This window comes from Tyto alba, unplaced genomic scaffold, assembly GCF_018691265.1.
Source record: "Tyto alba isolate M040663 unplaced genomic scaffold, T.alba_DEE_v4.0 Super-Scaffold_6, whole genome shotgun sequence".
In the NCBI taxonomy this organism is placed as follows: Eukaryota; Metazoa; Chordata; class Aves; order Strigiformes; family Tytonidae; genus Tyto; species Tyto alba.
Genome location: NW_024881327.1, coordinates 42,720,581 through 42,733,558, shown reverse-complemented (window position 1 = coordinate 42,733,558; position 12,978 = coordinate 42,720,581). Strand labels below are relative to the sequence as shown.

Sequence of the window (12,978 nt, the reverse complement as noted above, 5' to 3'; positions counted from 1 at the left end):
GGCTGTTCCTTTTTTTTTTATTATTTTTTTTATTTTTTTTTTTTTAAACCAGGGAGACTTTCAAGGCGTTTTTCTTGTGATGTAGCAACAGAATCTGTTTGAATTTGCTAAATCCCAAAGGCATTCTGTTACGCTTCGGCAGTATATGAAACTACATGGGCTGAAGAAGGTCTTGCATTGTGCTGAGTTTCTGCTAGTGAGGTGTGCAGCACCTGGCATTGAATGCACAGTAGCTGCAATGTGGAAGATTGGAAGCAGTTGATTACTTAAAAAGACATGAAAGATTTGAGAGCACTAAAGTAAGAGAAATAATCTGTAAAGTTAACTGTTTGCTGGTGTAATAAAGGTTATGCGTATCATTTTGATAATTATAGCCTGAGCATCACAGACATTGCTGAGTTGATTGTTCCCTAGAGAACAGTATACATTTAAAAGGGATATGTAAGCATAATCTTTTGAAATACTGCTGCCTTCTTTCTATCCTCTGTAAATGTGCAAGGTACATGAGAACAGAAAAGGTACCTTAATTTTAAATCATTCAATTGCTGGTGTCTTATTACATTAAAAGGAATTTTCCTGCAGGTAACACATATTAAATGCTGAGAGAGTTTACCTTGAGACCAGTGAAATGGTTAGGTCAGCTGCTGATCCATATTTCCTTGCCAGAAAGTTGGTTTAAGAACAGGCCATTTTAAGATTGATTGAAAAGGAGAAATGTATTTGTAGGTGCTTGACTTTACAAATATATTTGTGTGTGCAGAGTTTTAACAGCACTTTTCAGCAGCAGAAACAGGACTTCAGTGTAGGCTTATATAATATGAACATACTTAACATCAGGGTCAACCAATACTACTTGAGACTCAGTCTCCAGATTCTGTCGTCATTTGATCAATGCTCAGTCACTTAATACTCCCATGCTGCATCCTGAAATGTGATCAGCTCCTGCTCTCTTGATTATTGATGATTTGAATTTTTTTAGAATGTAGAAAACAACAAGATGATTTTTCCATACTGGAAACATAAAGCAGATTTTTCAGAAGAAAAATTAAAAATGCTGTCTACTGTAACTGTTACCACTGGCTGGTGTAATTGTTTGCTAATCTTGCCTCTAGGACATTCTTTGGATTCTGGTTCATGTTTCAGTGCATTTTTAAGTTTGTTTTGAAATTTTGGTTAATGCTTTTTGTCTGAATGGTGATTTATGTTTTGTGTAGTCACCTGTAATAACATTTGAAGTAACTTTGTCTTAAATTTATAAATCCATGCCTTTGATGCTGCAAAATGCATAGTATAATTACTGGAGTGTACTTGCTACATGTTGAGATTCAGATGTATATTTAATAGGCATGTGCAGCTATGTTACAATTTGGACTTTCAAGTCTGTCAATTTTGTAATCTGAGGAAAATAATCCCTTGTGGATTTTGCAAATCAATATTCTCCTCTTCAGTATGTTATGGGTGTTTTAAAAATTAGATGGAGATTTTTAGTATTTTTAGGGGCACTGCTGACACAAATGTTAGATTTTCTCATGTTTTATCTTCACTTGATATTTGGATCAGAAGGACTGGATGCTTTTCCATGATTGCACATGGAGTGACTTGTCTGAAATGGGTAAAAATATACTTTGAATATCAATGTTGGCCTGAATTGTATTTTCCCTGTGATCAGAAGTCATCATGAAATATGTTGGCATCTGATTTTGAGGTAGATGAATTATGGGAAACCTTCAGTAGCAAAGTCTTAGTTCTTCAGATCCGACTACTGTAATGTTTCTTGGGAATGCTCGGTTGGTCAGCTGTAATAAGATTCTTCACATCTGTATCATATGACATTGCCACACCTTTTAAGATCATGAAAATCATGAAGGAATGGATTTATCTGTGAAATCTTTTCAGGGGTACCTTCAGCTCAAAGAGGACAATCACAAATTTTAATTTCTTATTTATATACTTTGTTTAAAATGCATAATGAATATGTAAGTTAAATAGGTCCTTAAAATGTGCTTTGTTTCTTGTGTTTTGTTGTTTGTTGTTTTTTTTTTTTTTTTTTTTAATTTTGTTTTAAAGATTTGGCTATGTGAAACAACCTTCAACACTTCTCATCTGTAAAGACCTGAAGTCCTGTCATAGACTTTGCATTTGGTTCTATGTTAGTGCTGTGTGTATGAAAGTAACATACATGTAGAAATGAAGTTGCAGACAGTAATGCGTTATTTTATTATCCTGGAAAATAATTTCATTGAGGCCAAACCCAGGTCTGTTTTTTGGGGTCTAAGGTTCTGTAATCCACTATTTAAAACAAATAAATACTTTATATTGTATCCAGTGTTTTAGACAAGGTACTGATTTGTTGTTGTCTGTGAATAACTACAAATTTACTTTGTTTCCAGAGTTTTAAAATCTTGGTAAGGGGTGTCCTCCATCCTTGCTGCTCCATGCAGCAGACTCAATTCATTTACAGGAGGAGGTATTTCTGACCTTTATATGCACTTTCTTCCTCTTTTTTTTCCCCAATGAAAGTAAAGCCAGTAATAATCAAAAAGATGTGGGTAAACTGTATTAGTTCTCTTCCTCTTTTACTTCTTCAGTGATTTTAAAAAATAATAATCAGGTGATATGAATTTACGGGGTATAGGAGAACTGTGAGCCATATCTGATTTGTTCTGCTCTCACTAGGGGGTCAAGTGTGTTCTGAATGAAACTGCTTGCTTGAGGAAAGTTGGAATTTAATTTCTTTGATAGATCATTATTTTGTAACATTGGGGTTGTCTGTATCAAACATGACTATGTTTTTTAACCTCAAAAATTACTTGATTTGATGGTTGATGTTTTACTGTTGATGTTATACTGTTTCTGGCAATAGGCGGTTACAGACACACATATGACAACAGTGACTACCTGGACTTGTTTTCCTGTTACACATGTATCTCTACAACAAAGCTAATGGAGTTAAAACAAGCAGGACTTGAATAATTTTGTCATTGTAAATCTTAAAAGTATGTTACAGTTGCACAATGGAAAAAGGCAATTTAATTCCAGCAGCAATACACATTTTTTCAGTGATCGCTTTCAGAAGTGGGTTTTGAAGGGAACTGCTTTAATTTGAGTTGTTTGCATGACAAAAACAGAAAAGACCTGATGAGACTTGTCAAGAAAGAGAGGCAAAAGACCTGAGGGCTAGAAGATGTGACCTGTGAAGAAAGATTAAACTTTTTGATGCAAAGGTGGTGAAACACTGGGATATATTGCCTTGTGTAGTTTCTATCACTGAAGGTTTTAAAAGCAGGTGACGTAGATGTCTGGAAGAAATGACATTGGAGATAGCTGAGCCTCCCGTGGGGCAGATGGATGTACTAGATGACCTCTGAGATCTGTTTAGGTTTATGATTCATTGCTGAGTTGTGTTTTATCTTTATTGTGTTTTGTGCCCCAGCTGTGGGAACCAACTTCCCAGGAGGTGTTGGGTCAGTAAAATGTATTAGTTCCACAACACCCTTAGAAGAATTGAGAAGAGAGCCATGGTGTAACACAGGGAAGATGATGGACCAGACAGGAGAAACGTGAACCTTCATTACTTAGAGGCAAAGTCTTTTAGGGGAGATGACAAGAAAATGGTGGACAGTGAGTCGGGGGAAGGAATAAAGGAGAGAAAAAGGTATATGTGCTTTTGAGGGCAGAGAATGTCCTTCAGTCCAAGACCTCCCTAGATGTTACTTGTGCTTAACATTAACAGTAAAGCTGGCAGGACTGCAGATGTGCTTTGCAGTCTCAGAACCTTGGGATGAGCCACACAGGATCTGATTCAGAACAGTGAATTGAAGGGTATGGTTGCTATATTCCTGGCAGGGGCAAAAAGTTGTGGGAAACAGTGGTGCTTCTTCTTTGATCAACTGCATTATTAATTTGGTTACTCTTTATTTTACAGATTTAATGATGAAATGAGAAATAATAAATATAATTCACTGTTCTTACCGAACTGCATTGAAGTGTGTGATTCACCTCCATGATCCCAAATTTATCCAGAGAAATGCTTCTGTGGTGGTGAAGGCATTCTGCAGATTGTATGCAGACAAGTCTAGCATATTGATTCATCCCTGGCTTTTTATGGATTATCCCTGTTTTGGGAAGAAATAAAAAGTTGCCTATACTCTCAGTTTCTAGAGAGAGGCAGGTTCCTCCCTTGGCCTAGGCCTGCAAAATTAAGTGAAGCCAGTGAAGTTGCCCATGTGCAGTGGGGCGGAAGCTGACCTTCACTATCTAGTCATTTATATGGCCAAATGGTGCAGATTGGTTCCATATGGCTTAACTTCTATTAAAAAGTTAATCATGTTAATGGTGTAATAACCTCCTCAGATGTGATATTTGAAGAATAATGAGAATTACCAGTGTAGTGTAAAACATATTGAATCATAACCATGTGAAACGTTTATCATAGAGGATGAAAAAAGACCTTTTTTTCCTAATAATTTTAAAGGAAAAACCTCTGCAGATAATGAAAACGGATTTCGGGGGCTTTTCTCCCCTTACTAAAGAAATTAGTATCTTTGTTCTTCATTAACCAAAGTTAAGGGAAATTATCCATTTTCATCTGCCAAGACAAAATTTATTTATGATCTTGTCTTTCATAAACATCTCAGATATAATTTGAGTAAGAGCTGACTACCTGAGAGTATTAGATGAATATAGTAAACAGGTACTACTCTACTGGCTCACTCTCATCATCAGTCTAGTCTGTTCACTTATTTCTGAGAATGGCTGTTAAAAATCTTTTTAAGAAAAGTACAAGAGGTAACCCTGTCTTAATCTCCTGCAATTCAGCATTGGTGTTGTGAATATTGATAATTTTTATCTTTTTACAAAACTCATTTAGAAACAGTTTTAGAATGACCCTAGAAATTAGTGCTCATTCTTATTCTAGTCACTTGTGTTACTTATTTTTCTCCCTCAAGTCAAGTATGAACAGAGGTAAACCTTGTTAAAGCATAACTTTGCCCTTTGTTAAACAGCATATAGTTATGTCTTCCTGTGCACGGATTTGGTTTTTCTTTCATTCATAATGCTGTTCCGATGAATGTTGTGGGTAGCCTTGAAGATTTGGATTAATACGGTTTATTCCATCCAAGTGATGTTGTTGACTTTGTAATCTTTATTTATGCAGCTTAGTTGGGAGAAGCTGGGGAGGCAGGGCTAGAGCACAGCTGTCACACAGGCTTGCACTGAAGCCCATGCTCAAACCTGCAGCAGGATGTGTGGTTCAGCATGCAGAAAAATCAAACATTGGTACTACCTGAAGCTTGGATCTGTGTAGCTCAGAGATTTAAGGCAATGTCCAGCATGGATAACATAGGGCAGCAATTCATTCAATCAAGCCTGGAAAAAGCAATATAGATTTAACCAAAATGAATTTCACTGTCAGCAATGCTTGTGACTGTACAGTACCAGCTACACATTCAAAATACTCCATAGATATAATTCTCCTATTACATCTGTTAGGCACTCATAATATCATCCCTATTTTACTTGCCAAATCTGCTTTCTCTAGAAATCATAATCAGGAGTTGACCCTAGACTGGGATTTAGGAGTTTCTTAATTTGCTGTTCCCAGCATTCCCAGAGAGCAGGGATATGTTAGTGTTAACTTGCTACTGCCTCCTCAAAAGACCTGGCTCTTCAGGCAGTGCGCTGGTTTAAGGACTGGCTGTTAGAGCCTCCTAAGAGAGCACCTGAAGTCTCTCTGAGCTGCAGAACATGCTTAAAAGGCAAGGGGTTAACTTGGTTTGGGTCTCTCTTTAATGTCATGCCTCCACATGGCAATTATTCACCAGTGTCACATGTACCCTGTAAAATGTTACCAAGTGTGTCTGAGCTGGGTTGCAATCTTTGCAAAGGCATAAATCTCTAAAGCTGGAGCACAGTGTTTTGGTCGGTTGCGCTCAGGCATCACGGGCAACCTTGGCTCTCTTTGCATGCATGTATAATCAACAGATGATCTTCCATGCAGTAATGAAATAATAACTATATATAGTTGCTGTGTAGTGTTAGAGCTCCTCAAGGGGTGAATAAGATGTATTAGTAAAAGAAAAGAACCATCTAGAATATCAGCTATGTGATAAACAAGCCAAGCTGCTTCCATGACAGTGAGTAGACAGAGCTGCAATAGAACCTGGTTGTACCACTCTGGGGCTTTTTGCAGGTGTCAGCAGTGTCTGGGTGACACAAAAATACCAGTTAGTTTCAGCAATTTAGTCTATAAGCAGTTTATTCATATATATATTATAATATTTAGACATATATGGGCTAGAAACATTATAAATAGAAAGGTTTATAGTCTATTTAACTATATAACCACTGTATGTAATAGATTTAGCTTCATATAAACCTTATAAATGGAAGTTCAGGAGGTCAACATTACAGTGTATGTGTAAGGTAAAATGCAGGCTTAAAATGTGATCTATGCAAGGTCTCTGTGCCAGATTTATTTCTAATTGAAACTGACAATTCGAAAGCATTGAATAATGTAAAACTAAACAACATGTGCAGGTAGAGTCAGTGTCATTGTTCACCACAGGAACAGTTTATTTAGCATATACATCATTATGGAAAGAAAACTGTACTTGGCAATATATTTTGTTTTCTACATAGACCTCAAACATTTCAGTAATATATCATATATTTAAAAGGTGAGTTTAGAGAATAATAGATGTGTTTCTTGCATCAGTTTAAAATGTGAAACATGATACAATAATACTGAATATTTTATAATAGAAAAAAAATGGAGTGTCTTTAGAGCCATAAAAAGGTAATCAATCATTACTGCTTATGTTGTGTCACTACATTGTTACAAGTTTCTGGATCTTTGAGACTTTCCCTCCACAGTTTATTTCATCCACCGTAGTAGGGATTTATGTAGAGGAATATATGCTAAGAGAAGGCAAGATATATGCTGGCTAATGGCAGTGCAGTTGTTTTGGCCAGAGAAAGAATGGTAGAGTAGGTAATTATCTCAGAAAATTATAGGAAGTTTTTATGGAGATTTATGTTTTTAAAACAAGAAAGGGTTTTAAATGCACTTCTAGCCATATTGAGGCACTTCGTTGATCAACTGTTTCTGTAGTTCTTAGGTTAATGCTAAGCTTGCCTTCAGTAATGAGTGTGGTCTGTATTACTGGTTTGTGGTGAAAATTCCCCAATTCTTTACCAAGAACAAAAACCCCACCTAGCAAAGCAACCTGATATCTGGTAAGACAGTTCCTTTTCTCAGGAATGTTTCCTTGCTGAAAAGCTATTGTACTTGTTATTTTTATTGCTTAAATGCAAATGAGATCAGACTGTATTTGGCAGTGCAAATACAGGTAATAAAAATGTACATTAAGACACTCAATTCTTAATAAAATCTTTCAGCACAACATGTCATGCAGTTCAGTGACTTTTGTGAATTATTAATATGACAGGGGTTTGGGATCTGTATTGCTAAATATAGCAGCACTTTTTCTTTCATATTTACTGATTCATCTGTTTAAAAAAGAAAAATAAAAGATGGAAACATCTGTGTGTAACATAATGACATTTGTGTGTGTTTTACTTAGGAACAGAGTACAGAAGAAGGTAAAGGACTGAGAGTTGGTTTATTATCCTCTAGTTCCAATTCAACTCAAGTCTGAATAGAACTTCATTAATTGTCACCTTAATTCTTCCTGTTTATAGTGCTTTTGTTGTTCCAGTGACCCAGGACATTGCAGTTAGTCGATGACTATGCAAAATAACACCATTTCCATAAATTCTGCGGTTAATGCTGCCCTGTGATAATACTGATTACATTAGAGACAGCCTTAGCATGCTCTGCCTGTTGGGCCAGTTTCTGGCTAAAAATAAAGATTATCAGAGTTCAATTAAAAACAAATGATTGCTTATTTCCTTCTCTCTGTTTTTAATGTATCCATATTCTTCTTAATCTAGTATGTTAAATAAGTATCTAAAATAGAATAACAATAGTTTTCAATCAGTGAGCTGTTCAGCAATTTTCAATAATTTATTTCTAAACTTTTATCCAGTCAATGCAACCTCACGTTCTGTTAGCTTTGAGAGCTTTCAATTTATGATAGAACTTGGCACAAAGTCTTTAATAAATCTTTCCAGGGTTTTCAAATTTATAGCTGTAAATCAGGCTGTCTGTCATTATTTCATAAATAATTTCTGACAGAATATCTTTATTTCTACATTGTGATATGATAAAAAGAAAAATTCAACTGAATAAATACAGTAATAATTATTGATTCGTAAAATTCAACAAATAGGCACAGTGGACTGGTAAGCGCAGGACAAAATTGGCTGCCAAGGTAGCACACAAGACTCTTGTCATGCTACATGTTAGTATTGCCACCCTGCTTGATTTGATATCTTTTATTTCTGTGTGCAGACTTGTGATATGGGAATAACCAGTACAAGATGAAGTCAGATGTTCAGTAGTCTTCTTTTGAATGGAAGATTTAGGTCAAGTAGATTCTCTTTAATCAGCAGTGAAGCTCAAAGCAAAATTCACATATGTAGTCTCTTTGAAATAGGTAGCTGTGAATTATTACATGTCTTACAGAAATTACTGGAACACCTGATGCTAGTAGTCAAGTAATGGTCATATGCATGGTGGTGCTTCTCATTCCTCAGGTACAATGTGAACGTGGTTTTGTGCATGTTATATGCGCTCATATTTCTGTATGTGTTACACTCTCAGAAATCTTGTGGGTCACTGCTAGTACATGTTTTCTGGTGTGTCTGTATTCCTTCCAGCTGCTGTGTTGATATGGGAATCTAGAAGTATTAGAATGGCTATGTAGAAGATTCAGCATTGGGAGATGGGACAGTAAGAGCTTGTATATAGGGCACTCTACATCTGTCAAGTCCCATATGATTCGCAGACTATTTAGGTCTATTCGTGTCAGTGTTTGCTGATTAGGGAAGTGAGACCTGATCTGTGACTGGAGAACTTTCCTTATACCATGGTGTGAGAAGCACTGTCCCTGAATTTCTGATTTTGCCCCGTGGTGGTGATGAGCTGCAGTTTTCTGAGAAATGGATTACTTGAAAATGGATTTTATTTTCCAGAGTTAGGTTTGTACTTAATTGCTAGATTCAACATTTCTGTGCTTCCACTTGCATTTCAGGAAAATGGGTCATACAGAGTAGAGGCCTATTGGGACATTATGTAAATGTTACAAAGGTGTTAGATTAAAACCAAGTAAGTTGCATCTGTTAGCAGTGATGATATTGCAAATCAAACAATTATATTAAAACTTTAAGATTTGCTAGCTGCAAGAATTTACGCTACGTCCAAGTGAAGGTTTTCAGTTGTTTAAAGTTTGAACTGTCCTGCAGAAATCACTGCAGAATGTGATTTGTACAAACAGGTGTTTTTTACATTGATATTTCCCAGGTGTTTTTGGTTAGGTTGAAATACTGAGAACGTTGCTTTTACTTTTTCATACCTTCAAAATAATTTCAAGGTATTTTAAATTCGGAGTTTGGTTTGAAACTGCTTGTGGATGTGGATATTGTCAGCAAATAGTCCATTCTCTAGAGGTAGCTGTAGCCTGGGCTGCCCACCCTTCCTTCTCTGCTGCTGTGGGAGCCTGTCCCATTGCAGGGGGAATATCAGCAGAGAGGAGACCAGAGTGAAAGAGGCACTGGTTAGCCCACCAACCTAAGAGTCCAGCTTTTTCAGACTGTGTCAGCAAACTTGGCCTGTTGTTAAATTTGTTCTTTGCTAGCAGAGAGGGAAACTCCACACCTGCCTGCTCCTGAGAGCACAGGTTGCTGTGAGCAGAGCTGACTTCCGCAGGTGCAAAGTTGCTGTCTGTCATCAGGGTCCCGTCGCTGCTCCACGCAAACTGTTAAATGTGAACCAGTTCAGTCAGTGTTGTAAAGGCTTACATATTAGTGATGCTTACTGCGATACTGCTTCAAAACCATCTTTTTATAAGGCTCTTGTAATATTTATGCACAGTAGAATGAAAGGGGGAAATACGAGCTATAAGTGTATTGGAAAAATGTTTGACAGTTATCCTGGATGTACCTGGGCAACGGTAGTAATAGCAGTAACGTTAAATCTGAAAGCAGAAACCTTTGATGCTTCTGCACTATAAATAATTACTAACAAAGATGATTGCCAATGTGGAGAATTGTTTGCAGAGGGATTCATTTCTGATTGTTAAGTGTAAGTATATTTAGATAGAAAACGATTTTTGTTCCTGAAAGCCAAGAAGTTGGTGTAAATTGGAGGAATTAGTGATTTGGACTTCACAGAGCAAACATCAGCCTGGTTATTACAGATGAGACTTGATAGATGTGGTTATATTTAGGTTAGCATAGGAAGCTATCCCTTTATTTTACATTTTAATAACTGAATGCAGTCGTTATGGCTGGCATATTGTTAACAATTGAATTTACCCAGTTTTCTTTTAAAAAATACCCAGTTTGGCAGAGTTTCCTTTCCTGAAAATGTTGTAAGTATTTGTAAGCTCTTAATGTGCCTCGTGCTAAGCTACCTCTGATCTGGAACTCTCCATTCATAAATTTGCTTGTGCATATGAGCATATACATTCATGGATCTTCATTGTCCAAGACAGTAATATATCAAATAACTCCAAATAATTTTGAAATTTTAAGACTAAATGGAAAATATTCTCTGAATTTTACCAAAATTTAAAATGCAAATTTCTATGTTAAAAATGCTTTTACATTTAGAGCTACTGTTAACCATTTTGACTAGCTTTAAATCTGATTTCTCTAATATTTCATCTGTTGGCTACCGTTTCTCAAATGTTTCATTCTGCAGCTTTACAATTTTAGAGTAATTTATAAGAACATACTAGTTCTGTAGTTTTACATGCTTTGAAAGAACCATGTCATAGGTTAATGGGGTTAGTATTTGAATTAACAAGTTGATAACTGAGGATGCCTAAAATCTATAGAATCATAGAATAGTTTGGGTTTGAAGGGATCTTTAAAGGTCATCTAATCCAACACACCCTCCACCCCATCCCTGCCCCACAATGAGCAGGGACATCTTTAACTAGATTGGGTTGCTCAGAGCCCCGTCCAGCCTGATCTTGAACACTTCCATAGATTGTGCACCTACCACCTCTCTGGGCAACCTGTTCCAGTGTTTCATTTAAAAAAATTTCTTCCTTATGTCTAGTCTAAATCTACCCTTTCAGTTTAAAACCATTACCCTTTGTTCTGTTGCAACAGGCCCTACTAAAAAGTCTGTCCACATCTTTCTTATGAGCCCTTTTTAGTTATTGATAAGCAACTCTAGTGTCTCCCCAGAGCCTTCTCATCTCCAGGCTGAACACCACCAATTCTCTCCGACTGTCCTCATAGGGGAGGTGCTCCAGCCCCCTGATGGTCTTCAGGGCCTCCTCTGGACCCACTCAAGCAGGTTCATGTCCTTTGTCTGTTGGGGGATCCAGAGCTGGACATGGCACTGCAGGGAGGGTCTCGTGAGAGCAGAGTAGATGGGGAGAATCCCCTCCCTCAACCTGCTGGCCACACTTCTCCTGATGCACCAGGATATGGTTGGCTTTCTGGGCTGCGAGCGCACATTGCTGGGTTATGTCCAGCTTTCAATCCACCAGTACTCCAAAGTCCTCTGCAGGGCTGTTCTCCTTCCTTTCATCCCCCAACCAGTATTGATATTGGCAGTTGCCTCAACCAGTGCAGCACCTTGTATTTGGCCTTGTTGAACTTCATGAGGTTTGCATGAGCACATCTCTCAAGCGTTTCCACATCCATTTGCGTGTCATCCTTTCTCACAGGCATGTCAACCACACCACTCAGCTTGGTGGTGTTGTGATAGATATGCTCTATCACAATAGTAGAATCCAAATAATTGATCTTGAAGAGAGGAATAAAGGAACTTATCAGCGTCTGCTTTCAAAACTGAATGATGGAAGTGCTCCTGTTCTTTACCTTTTGCAGTTTTCTAATGCAGTCCAGAAATTGTAACTCCAAAATTTGAGTTTTTATTGTATAAGTGAAACCCAGTAGTAGTTTGCAAGGCAAGATATGTTAGTTAAATAGTGCTAATACCTGCATTCAAAATAAATAAAAGGTAGCAAGATGAGGTTTAACTATGTGTAACGACAAGAGATACCTAAACATTTTAATTAGGGCCTACCGTCACTGGTAGAACCTGCTGCTAGAAGAGGTGTCACACAGTTCTGGCAAACTTGAGCACAGTTGTTTCACCTGAAAATTGTAACTTTACCAGTTTTTTTTATCCTGGACAAGGAATTTGAGGAAGTCCTGTGTTTTAGCTGGTAAGTGGTGGTTCTTGTGAGTTCATGTAAAGAGTAATTGTTTTTTCTGTTCTGTGTTCTGCGGCCCACTGTGGAGCCTTCTGCTGGAGCATGGGAAGATTTTCCTATAAGTGTTTTCATTTTATTTTTCAAAAACTGCTTTTACTAGTGGAATCATGAGTAGGGTTTATTGACATATGGAATAGTAGCATGTAGGACAGAAAACAGCGATGAGGCAAAGCACCTGTTTATCGTAATAGCTCTTAAAAGCAATAACACAACAGTTACCTGAAGCTTTTATTCAATTCAGAGTCCTCAGAGCTCCTCTTTTCACCTCTGGGATTACCTAGATCATATCCACGGATGGTCCATTTCTTCTTTTCAAGTTAGCCTCTTTAAAAACTGTCCACTTCTGATGCTGTGTTTCTGTAAAATAACTGATTGTTCTGGGGCCAGCTTGTTTCTGCAATTCTGTGAGCAAGACTCTGAAGATGAGTTATGGCCTCCCCCTCTTTATGTTCTTTCTCTGTATAAAAAGAGAGAGAAGAAAATTATTCTGAAAGTTTTATTAGCTTATGTTTCAGAGGAGAGTCTTCTGCACTTCAGAAGTTAAAAAACAGAAATGTTTTGGAAGTCCAGTAAATATGTGGATAAGCATGCAAATTATCTCTGTGCTCCATTTGCT

At 37.2% G+C, this 12,978-nt stretch overlaps 1 protein-coding gene across 7 annotated transcripts in view; it reads left to right on the top strand.

The window, feature by feature from the left end:
- The window catches only part of PPP2R2C (protein phosphatase 2 regulatory subunit Bgamma), a 205,490-nt gene that overhangs the window by 61,426 nt on the left and 131,086 nt on the right, over nt 1-12,978 (top strand). The window lies entirely within an intron of this gene.